The sequence below is a fragment of the Hipposideros armiger genome, unplaced genomic scaffold (assembly GCF_001890085.2).
Source record: "Hipposideros armiger isolate ML-2016 unplaced genomic scaffold, ASM189008v1 scaffold_117, whole genome shotgun sequence".
NCBI lineage: Eukaryota > Metazoa > Chordata > Mammalia > Chiroptera > Hipposideridae > Hipposideros > Hipposideros armiger.
The window spans coordinates 329073-341109 of NW_017731467.1; positions in this window are offsets into that span (position 1 = coordinate 329073).

Below are 12037 nucleotides of genomic sequence, written 5' to 3' on the forward strand. Positions count from 1 at the left end.
GCAGGTCAGATTCCATATTTCTTTACATAATATGCACATAAATGCACAGATATGAAGAGTATTGGGATTTCACTTCTAGTACTAAATCAGCCATTGTTCAGAGAACAGAAATGAAAAATCAAAAGGATAATCAAATAGATAAAGTAATAGTGAGAAGAGTTACAAAAATGAAATGATTACTTTAAATGTGCCTGATAAAGCAATAACCCTAGCTACGCGTTACTTTGTTCCGTCCCTTTACGGTGACATCCAAGAACTTCTCGGCCAATGACCACCATTCTCTAACTCTAAGCCACTTGAGCTGGGAACACACCCATGTCATCAGTTCGACCACTGAGCTGTCCATGCTACACTTTGATGAAAGCCCGCCAAGATCAGAGGCCTGGTTAAAAGTGGATTCACCAGTAGGCATATTACACACACCCAAGTCCTGAGAGAACTAGCTCCAGGTTTGATTTAGCCGTTCACAATATCACAATACCACCACGGACCCAAACTCTTTCCACTTGCAGGAGACATCTCCTCCCTGCTCTCTTTTTTCACCAAGGAGGAAAATCTTTCCCAGCTGACCCCAGAAGGCTTCTGCTATGTCTCAGTGGACAGAACTGGGGAGTGGGGGCGAGGGATGTGTGTGTATAACCACTCCTAAACCAATCACAGACAAACAGAAAATGAGATTTCCGTAGTTACCTTAGACTGATACCTCCTCATCCCCTGGGACTAGACAGTTGATAGCTGACAAAACTGAGCTCTGTGAGCAAAAACAAAAGGGAAAGTGGTTGTTGGAGGAGCCACCAGCATTGTCTGCCATGTGCAGTCATACACAGGGCTGTGAGTAGAGAAAAACGGGCTTTCCACTCATTCCCAGGGCAACCTCCCCAGGAAGGCCTCCTACCTCCTTGACCAGGTCAGATCTGCCTGCTCTTGGCTCTCATGACACCTGCAGAGCTCCTTTTTAACTCTTGTGTCATTTACATTTAAGCATTTTACTAGCTTCTCTGTTCTCCACCAGACTAAGTATTCGGAAGGTTGTTTTAGCACAACCCTATGTTCTCAGGGCTCTGCCCTTGCCTGGTGTATCATAGATACTCAGTGGACATTTGTTGAAAAACAGATGATGGATGGATGGATGGATGGATGGATGGATGGATGGATGGATGGATGGATGGACAGACAAATGTTCCAGCCACTAAACTAGGTTGACCCTAACTTTTTCTGAAAATGCATTTAAAAGGGGTGAATCTTTGTTTCCCGTCCTCCCCATTGTCATGCAGGAGTCTGCACTGGGAGTATTTATTGCTCTACCAGACCCAACCTAACTAAGGATCCTAGCTATTATATTTTTTATTGGACAGGTGATTTTTCTGCGAAGAGAGGGCTTCTGAGGCAAGCTGAGTAAAGAGGAAAGAAGAAAAAAGAGTGACTGTAAGCCAGTAAGAGAGGCTAGTAATTATCTCACTGGATATATAGCCCAGAAGTTTTGAATGAAGAAGCAAGTTTGAAATAACATATTGTACATGAGTGAGAAAGGGTGATGATTAAATCTGGTAGAGACAGGATGTGCTGGTACAAGATGAAACAAAATGAGGGGAGCAAGAGGGACTTTGGGACTGGTAGTGGTTCCGAGATGTGGCAGAGATGCTCAGGCTTCTGGGCGATAGGCAAGGAGGGGCTTTAACCTTGAACCCACCAGTTTCCCTCTTTACCACCCTTTGAACTTCCAGTTCCTCTTGTTTGCACACCGAGGATGAACAAGGCTGAGGAGCCAGAGTAAACCAAGTGCCCCGCTTCTCAGAAAGAACTCTATGAACTTCTTAAACTCTTCTTTAATAAGGTGACCCCATCCTTCTCTGAAGCTCTGAAAAAGCAGTTTTTCCATGAAATTGCCTGTCACCCACTCACCAGAGACTTAATAGCAAATAATGGCTACTCGCCCCTGGGTATTTTAAATAATGCTAAGATAGACACAGAAAGGAATTCGGAGAAGTGGGGGGAATTCTGAAAAACAAGTGAGCAGGCTGTGGGACATCACGAACTGTTGAAATCACACCTTATTCCCCGAGAGGCAGAGTGTTTGCTTATCCACACACACTAATTAACACAGGGAGGTTGGCTGTCAGCAGCTGCTGAAAATTTTGCTACAACACAAACAAGCAATTTTTGTATTCCATGCAAGTGGGGACCTTTTCCATGTATTTACACAGTGAAATGGTAGGCTTTCATTTGGAGATTGTTTCTGTGGTGGTAACCCCCCACCACCAAATTACGAAAGTAATAAACTTTTTAGGTATTCTAGTAATATTTTATTTTATTTCATTACAAAAGTAATTTTTTAATGTTAGAATCATCCTCCCAGAGGTAACCATTGCTAATATATTGGTGTATATATATTTTCAATCTTTCTTCTGTGCACATATTGAGGTATATATATTAGAATTGAGGTCAAACACATCTATTTTCTGTACCCAGTTTTCTTTTTCCTTTTCACATATTTCAATATCATTAAAATTTTGTGCTACATTATTTTAAAAGTTACGTAATATTTCATGGTATGTCCATGCATGATCTAGTTCAATAAACCTTTATGATTTGATTTTTAGATTTTTTTTTCAACATTTTCTTTTTATAAATAACACTGGGGGATTCTTTTTGTACAGAATTGGTTTTCTCACATGTCTGTTCATTTGGAATAAATTTCTAGAACTGTATTTTCTAATTCAAAGTGCATCTACAGTCTTCAGCTTTTAGTAAGTATTAGCTCTAGAAAGATTGTACCGATTTACACTCACAAGGCAAGGTGCGGTTCCACCTCAACCACTGAGCATCCGGAAGTGTTTGCAAACTCAATGATACCATCCTATAATCAGACAGGGTTGGGAAAAGAATAAAAGAAAATATTTTCTATGAAAATACTTTGAAAATTGAAAATCCTATTAAACTACACATTGCCATCATTATCAATATTTAAACCACCCAAGATAGACAAGGCATTACTTCTCTCAACCACATATTCCAATAATTACCAGCTTTTTAGAGAATAAAATTCTTACTGACTTCCCTCTAAATGCAACTGACACCCAATAAATTTCATTTGTTCAAAACCATTTGTTGAGCACCTTCTATGCATTAAGCTATGTGTTAAGTATGAGAAATATGGAAGAAAAAATAATCAGCATGGTTCTTGACATCAATAAGCTTCTAGACTGGAAGAGTGGGGAGAGAAAGATAGATCAGGATTCATTATCATCTCTATAATAGGGTCAGGTCCTGGATTCTCTGTAGGTGGGGCATCCCCCACTTTTGGAGACCCAAGGAAGTCCCTGCCTGAAGGAAAGAGAGCTGAAACTGAGGATGAAAAGGCAGCTGGGCTTTTTGTTGGGTGACCATGTATTAATACTATTACTTCTGAAACAATATTGAGAAATCACATTTTTCTAGCAGATATATTATTCCTGCATGGAAAGGGAGCCAGACCTTCATGGGGGTATACTTTGGGGAACACTAGATGGTTATAATTTCTCTAAAAATTAGCCTGGCATTTTTAGTCAGTGAGATATGCAAGCCAAATCGAAGAGTAGAATTGCTTGGAATTATAGAGGGGATTTTAGAGGAGTGTGGAAGGGAGCTAGAGGGGCAAGATATGGCAACTGACAGGGAGAGGAACTTTGGCGGGGATGACAGAGATGCCTAGCAATTGTCTGCTGTGAAATATGCTACCTGTCTACGCATAAGATCCTTGCTCTTGCTAGCACATGAAGCGATCTAGGGCTGCATGTAGCCACCAGATGGGCAGAGAGTGAGAACTAAGGTGCCTGTTGAAGGCTATCACACCTGGTTTACTCATCCTTCATGCTGTAAGCAAGTACTACTGTGTGCTCAGAAAACTTCTGTTAAACAGGAAACCTCTTAAACTGAACAGGATGTTAAAGTCACTATCTGCTGCTCTTCCCAAGCTGACCACTGGGCCCACTTGGGTTCTGTGTGCTTGGCACATTCACAAAGCTTTAAATAAGAAAAGGTGGGGATTAAAATGGGGTCTTTTACACAATCAAGGACATTCAGAAATGCATTCCAGAAATCCAGGAATGGATTAGCCCCTCTGCTTAGGCATACCCATGAAAAGCATCCCAAGCCATTTGTATTTTGACTTGTAAATAAATTGGCAATTAATAGAAATGGGGTGTTAGCAAACTTCTCTTTCGAATCATATTGTTCTTGTGGTAATATTAAAATTAATTCCTGTCACTAAAGCTGAATTGAGAAGCATGGGGATATGACAATAAGGTGTCTGCCAGGCGAAGGATGAAGAATTATTATAGATAATCTTCCAAGAAGAGTGTTTACAAAGATAAGGAGAAATTATCTAACCTTTTGGATATTGACTTCCTTATTTATTTATTTATTTATTTATTTATTTATTTATTTATCTATCTATCATCAGCATTTCTCTTTTCTTAGTTTCAGGTATGCAAAACAACATAGTGAGTAGACTTCCTAAGCTTTATTTTTCCTTTGGTGGTCTGAGTGGGGGGGGGGAGGCTGCCTGGAAGACACACCATCAATTGTGTGTTGTGCAAAAAAGTGATGTTATTATTATAAAACAGTGAATCAACAATGATTTACTAGGTTCTGCCACATCAAATGTATAGACATTTGCAGAGGCCCACTCCACTTCCAGGGGCAAATGCATTGGCACAGGACGCCTAGTAGCCATTTGGGAGGGAGGTCTACTCGTGTTGCTGTACACTAATGGGATGGTGGGCTTACTGAGAAATCTAGAGAGAGATCCCTTTAGAATTGACAACAGCGGTTGCCTTTTAAGATGTTAAGCATGTGATATCCTATTTTTATAAATGCACTTGTCTTACTTTGGGTTACAGAAATGCATCACTAGTCAAATCTCACTTATCCAGCAACCACATCTCAGTTGGCTTTGTCATTATCTGTCCCTGAGTTCAAATTAATGCACATGAACAGCTTTATTGGAGGAATCAATAAGGTCTCAGAACATATCCCTCAGTAAAAGAGAGGGCCTATTGATTAATAGGAAGAATGTGTTCAAAGCTCAAAGTCAAGTGCTCTTTCAGTGGATCTATGAATCAGAATAATATATATAGCCTTATCAAAATATTCAGTCAATCGGTCATCCAACAAGCATTGTTGAACACCTAGGGATATATATAAATGTGACAGTGTATGGGGGCTGACTATGTAGAGGAAGCAAGACAGAGGTTACTCTGAGACTTTGATGATGGTATTCAACTTAGAACACTGGCAGTAGGCCAGGTGTCAGAGGTTTTCCTTCTTATTCACGGCTTTTCTACTTGACTAAATATAGTAGTTACCATATAAATTAAGCTGTACTGATTGTCCCTGGATTAGTCAGGCTAAGTTTAGCCATTATAACACCAACCTCTCTGTATCTCAGAAGCTTAATAACCAAAGTTTTATTTCCCACCCATGTCACACAGTCCAGTGGACATTAGCAGGGGACAAATGATCCTTCCATCTATTGATACTAAGCCCTTAGGACCCTGAAGTCCTCAACTTCACCTTCCTCTGGTCCATAATGGATCAGAGAGAGAGGCAATTCAAATGTGTGAGAAGTTTTAAAGACCAGGATTAGACTAGAAGTATATCATTTCTGCCCACTTTCAGAAGGCACAACTCAATCACCTGACCCCGTCTAACTACAGGGGAGTCAATGAGGTGTGTCCAGAAAGAAAAGGGGACCCAAATTCTGATGGATACCAGAAGTTTTTACTACTCTTGCGAATGGTCTCCCAGGGTTCTAACTGAGGTGGTAGGAAAAAGCAGGAATCAGAGAGGAAAAATCTTTTTGACACATTCTTGAGAATTTCTTCTTAGACTTGTCAACTTTCTCCGAAGTGCACACAGCCCAGTCTCACTGCTCTAAATATTCTCCCCTCAGGTACTTAGCCAAGATTTTTCATCTCTCCTGGCCTCCACTGACCCATATGTAAAAGTGAGAGGTTGAATAAGGATTCTTTCAAGTCTTTTGGCTCCTTTTATATCCAAAATGCCATGCTTCTAGAACTCCTGTTGTTCATTTCCTTCTGACAGCAATAATCATGGAGCCAGAGAGGCAATGCCAGTAGGCCAATGATTTATTTTTTATTTTAATTTAATTTCCCTTCTCATTTCCCAAACCCAACTTTCTAGGAATCAAAATATGCATAGTAGACAAGGTTGTTACCTACACAACAGTGATTTTTTATTTTTTTTATGGCAAAGTAAAGTTGCTTTTGGATTTGGGTGAATGAACAGCACATTCACATACACATATATAACCCACACAGAGATCCCTCTGTGAAAAAATAATCTTGTTTGAACAGTCTTGCAATGTTCTCCCACTACTACTCCTGCCCTGTATTAGTCAGTTTTGCTATGGCAACAAACAGTGCTTTTTCAGTGGCTTACAATATTTGTTTCTGGTTCACTTTACATAAGGAGGCTGCGTCAGCTGCAGGTTGGCCATAGCTCTGCTAATATTGGCTGGTCCCATCTGGGCTGCACTTGTCTTCTTATTCTAGAACCCAGACTGAGGGCGTAGCACTATCTGGAACACCCTGAGGGCATGTGGAGAACAAGAGCAAGAAGGCCTGAGTCAACCCATGCAATTGTATTTCAGGCTTCTGGTTGCTTCAGCAAAAACAATCACAACCACTCCCATGCCATTGGCCAAGTCCAAAGTCATTGTGGTAGGATGTGTACTCCTCCCACAGGACACATAAGTATGTCCAATGACAATGGATGGGGATATGTAATCCTGTGAGTGGCAGGGAGCAAATAGCTGGGGACAATAATGCAGTCTGCTCACACCCCCACCAGCTCCATTGAAGTTCTTGGGTTGGAGAGAGTTGCGGGAGGGGAGTGGGGGGGGGGTGCAGAAAGCAGTCCACAGTGGGGGAATGGAGGGGTTTTAGCAAACATTTGTATAGTCTTCATTATAAGATGGGCACTGTTTTAAGCTCATTACAAACACTAACTCATTTATCTCTCATCACAACTCTGTGAAGTTGGTCCTAGCATTATTCCCTTTTTACAGATGAGAAAACTAAGGCACAAAGAAGCTATTTGCCTGTGGTCACACATCTAGTTAAGTGGCAGAAGCAGGATTCCAACTCTGATAGTCTGGCTCCAAAATCCTTGTTCTTAAACGGTATCAAGGGAAGAGAAATGGGAGAATTCTAGCACTACCGAGCTGCTTGTTTGCTGCTATGCTATGTTTTGGGGTGAGCAAAGAAACCAATAGCCTCTGGAAGGGGCAGATATTATTTCAATAAGATATAACAAGTATGTTTTTCAGAACATACACAAAACTGAATGTTGTGAGATCACTAGGTTATAGGCTGCTGTCTCAGGCACGGTCCTGCATCATCTCTTTTCTCATGGAGCTTACAGTCCAGTAGAGGAGACATACCATCAATAAATAAATTAGGACACAGTATCATAGGCCAGACAGAAGGAAGAGCTGTGGAGAACAGTCAGGTGGGACAGGGGGAATGTGGAGTATGGAGCAGTGCTGGACATGGATTGAATTAGAAGGCCATAGTTAATGAAGTCATTCTGGGGAGGTGACATTTAAGTGATGGCCTGAGAGAGGTAAGAGGGACAAATATTTGATGAATGAATAAATAAATGCTCAAGCAGATTTAGCTGTCCCAGTGAGACCTACAACTAAATACATAAAAGATTTCTTATTATGTGTACGTGGTCCAGGTCCCCATCTCCGCTGATGAAACTCAGGCTGATCTGGTTGAACTTTGCTCCTATTTTTCCTCTCTCCCTTGGCGGCAGCCACTCCCACTTCGGCCGAAGGACTCCCGGTAGGACAGGAGGGGCACAATCATGTTTTTTTTCTGGTTGGGAATATGCAGGGGTCCTGTGATTGCAGTTGTTCCCATTGTTCTAGAGTGTGGGGTGAGAGGAGGGTGGTTGATCCGCGCTGGTGTTATTGGCATGTCTGCATGCCCACGCACATAGGACGAGGCTGAGCATATTTTGATTGACAGGGAAATGAGCCAGCTACGAAAGCAGACAGAGCTAGTGGAATTACTGAGCAGTGAGTGAGTAAATGAGAAAGTGTGAAACCCTTTGAGTCAGTTTCCTCATCTTTGAAATGCGAGCAATGATGTCATAGAAGTAGTAACAACAACAATAGCTTTCCTGCCCGTTGCACAGGATTATTGTAGAAATAAAATGTGGTAATGAGGTGAAAGTGCTTTATAAACTGTAGATCCCCATCTTAATAAAAGCGTTGTCATGTTATCTTTGATGTTGCTAATTTGAGGCAAGACTCAGAGTCTAAAGGCGGGGTTCCCGAGTCTGCTGTGTTGCCCACACTGTGTGATGGTGAATGGAGCCAGTTACTTCTCTGAGCCCCAGTTCCCTCTTCTGTCAGGTGGAGCCTCCCAGCACGGGCATTATCTGATCAGTGACATCATGCTAGCCAGTGGTCCCCTGCCTTTCTACCGGAATCATTTCAAGGGCTTTCTTTACAATAGCTATTGCCAGTGGGCCCAACTCTGAACCAATTAATCAGATTCTCTAGGGAGAGACACAGGACTCAGTGCTTGTAAGAAGTTCCTTATGTAGTTCTACTGTGAATCTAATTGGTTCTAAGTGGTCCTAATTGAAAACCACGGATGTCTGTGCAGCAGCTTTGTAAACTGCAAAACATAACCTACAAATTATGGGTGGTTTTTAATTGCTATTGATGGATGAGCTCCTGAGGGACCAGTTTCTCAGAAAATTAAACCAATGTGCATTTTCCACCATCTGTCTGAAGTGTGCCCTGGCAGGGAGAATTGAAACTCCCTCCGGTCCTACTCTTGTCTTCAAGCCAGGCAGGCTGAGTGAAAACCAGCTTCCATCAGCTCAAAGATGCTGCTGGGATACTGTGTGAGTGAGTGGAGTTGGTGTGATCACATTTGGAAGTGATGCCTTTAGTCATGGGGAAGCACTCAGCATTCTGTTTTATTAAAGTGACCCCAGTGCAAATGCACAAGAATCACAAGGTGGCAATTTACCCTGATTAGATTGGCAGCCAGGAGATCATTTTATTGAAGTCCCCATATGTGGAACCAATCCCGAGACAGCTCCAATCTAGACAAATGCTACCTCTGCTAATCATCTTCCTGTTATAGCACATAGCCATCATCATGCACAGTACCGTCCCTCCTCTAGGATGCTTCCTCACAGAGCACAGAGTCTTCCAGATGTCCTTCCCTCAGTGGAATCTCTGGGGTTCAAGGTAGAGGAGGTAGAAGGGGTATCTGGAATTTGAGGTGGGCATTTGATATCAGCCTCTATACTATTTCTATAACTTTCACAGAGCCATGATGTTCTGACTATACTGTTGGGTTCTAATATGATGGTTATTTTATATAGAAGTGATTACCCTGTGGAAAGTTCCCACCAAAGGAGCTATCAAAACAGGGAACAAGATGGAAACTTTATTATTGAGAAGCAATGAAATGTAAACTTGAAAATTGCTGTGACTAAAAAAATAATAATAATGGATGATCACATGGGCAAGGGTCCTGCTATTAGAGTTTACAGAAAATGTGTAAATACACAGTCTGGCTATGAACAACTAAACATCTCATTGCTGTGGGCACATGTTTGCAAGCATCACATGAAGAGCTAGAATTTTTATCTCCCCACCCTCAGGTCAGGGATTTCTTAACATTACATCCCTTACTTTCAATGTCTACCTCAAAGATCGGTTGTCATAATCTCCTAAAACCTCTTCAATTCCCCTGCAAAAGACAATACTAAGCTGGCTCTAAGCCTAGTGTTGATAATATTAGTATATTATATTATGATATAATTATATATATGATAATATTAGTATAAGATTTGTTTTCCTACATGCTGTATCTCAGAGTCTTGCGCTGCTTTTTCACCTTTAGGGCTTCATTGGTTCACTTATTCATTCTACAAACAATCATTGATCATTACTTTGGGCAGAGCTTGCATAAAGGCCTTCATCTTGAGCCTGGTATAAAATCTCTAATCCCTCCTGCTGTTCTCCCACCCTGAGAAGATGATGTCCTCTGTTTTCCAAAATAAATGTTGGCATTCCATATTGGAAAGACAAGGCAGACTCCTGGAAATCACAGGGTCCATGTGGATGGGGTTCTCTCCCTGTTATTCTAGCCATAGGCCATCTATCCCAGGTGGAACAGCAGGTAAGGAGACCTAATGGGCAGAGGGCCCCAACCCAGCAGACCCCCAAGGAAGCACCTCACACAGTTCCTAACATTTAAAACAATAGGTGAATGTATTTAAATTTTGTTTTCAAGAAAGGATATTTTTTACATTTTTAGGACAAGAGAAGCATTTGAAATTTAATTTGGATTAATAATCAGGAGATATGGCAGGCAGTGTCCTAACCATTTATGGTAAAGTACTGAAGTTGGAGAGGAGCAGAAAGTGTCTATGGGGGGTACGGGGCTTCCCTACCATCTGAGCCTTCATCAGTCTTAGCGAAATCCAAAGTTTGCCCCAAACTGGCAAATGTCCATCAAGAGTAGAATGAATAAATAAATGATGGTCTTTCATTTCATTCAAAGTAAGATGAATGAAGATGAATGAAATGAAACAAAAATGAATTTTATAAAACTACAAGTAACAATAAGGATGAATCATACAACAATGCAGAATGAAAGAAGCCAGACACACACACACTAAAAAAATGCACATTGTGTGATTCTATTTATATAAAGTCCCAAAGTAGGAAAAACCAATCTGTTGTGTTAGAAGTTGGAAGAGTGGTTCTTACTGGGAAGGGGTAGGTAGAAATTGTGAAGAGATGCCAGTACTTTTAGTGTTGTTTCTTGACCTGATTGTAACACGAGCATATCCACCTTGTGATAATTCATTGAGCAGAATACTTATGATCTGTGCATGTCGTATGTGTGACAGCCTTTAAAGAAATCAGATCTTGGATTGAATTGGGCTCGCAAGGATAGATACGTTCTCAGAATCCCTGCCTACCATACCAGTTCCATTCTAGAGTCAGTGATGTGACTCAAAAGTTTGAGTAGAACATTGGGATAGTTGAGTAGAACAGTGGCAACTGTGGCAGGACAAGGTAGGGACTGTGCTCATTTTGGAGATCACCTGATACCAGATCTTGGGAGCAAGTCCCACAAAATGGTGGAGCTGAGATCGCTGGCAATTAGGATCGCTGGCTGAAGTGCTGGGTGCACCAGCATATGTAGATGCATAGACAGTGATATCTCAGATCTGTTATTTTTAACTCTAAGGAGGCCACACTCCCTCCTCTCCGATGGCACACTCTTTCTACTATGGACTGTGGGATCAGTACAGGCTGTGGGACTGTGGCCCTGCTTTTCCATTCAGGGACAGTGCCTTTTGTTTCTCAGAACCGCAAGTTGCCAGAGCAAAACATTGCCAGACTTCTTTCTCAACTGCTGGCTAGTGTAAAGAGACTTGGCTTAATGGAAGAAGGTGTTGAAGGAAAGCTTTTAGAAAGAGAGGACTGAACAGGCTCAGCATTGAGGCAGAGCAAAATGAGGAAGAAGGGGTTTTGTAGGCTCATACCAGAGTGGGACAGTATGGGGGGAAAGATAATGGGAGGGGCATAAAGAGGGAGAGTCTTTGAAGATTCAGAAGCAAGGAAGCTAGATCATGGGCAAGGTAGGGGCTGCTGACTTGCTTCAGGCCTGCTTTTTTGTTCCAAATTTTGCATTTCCAAGCCACAGTTACATCCAGGAAGCTAGTGAGGAGTGAAGCCAAGATAATTGTCCTCAGGTGGAGGGAGGTGTGGGGCTGACTTTTTCCTAATTGGACTCAAAATATTTGGAGCCATTTGCTATAACCATCAGTAAAAACCATAATTAAAAATAAGCTATGGGCCCTTTTTGTGTGTTCCAGCCCCAAGTGGGGTGAATAAACTTGATCAGGATTCTACTTGCAATGAGGAGTGGACTCAGAAAGACAAAAGCCGAGGTATCCTCAGCTTAGTGTCTGTCAGCCAAAGCAA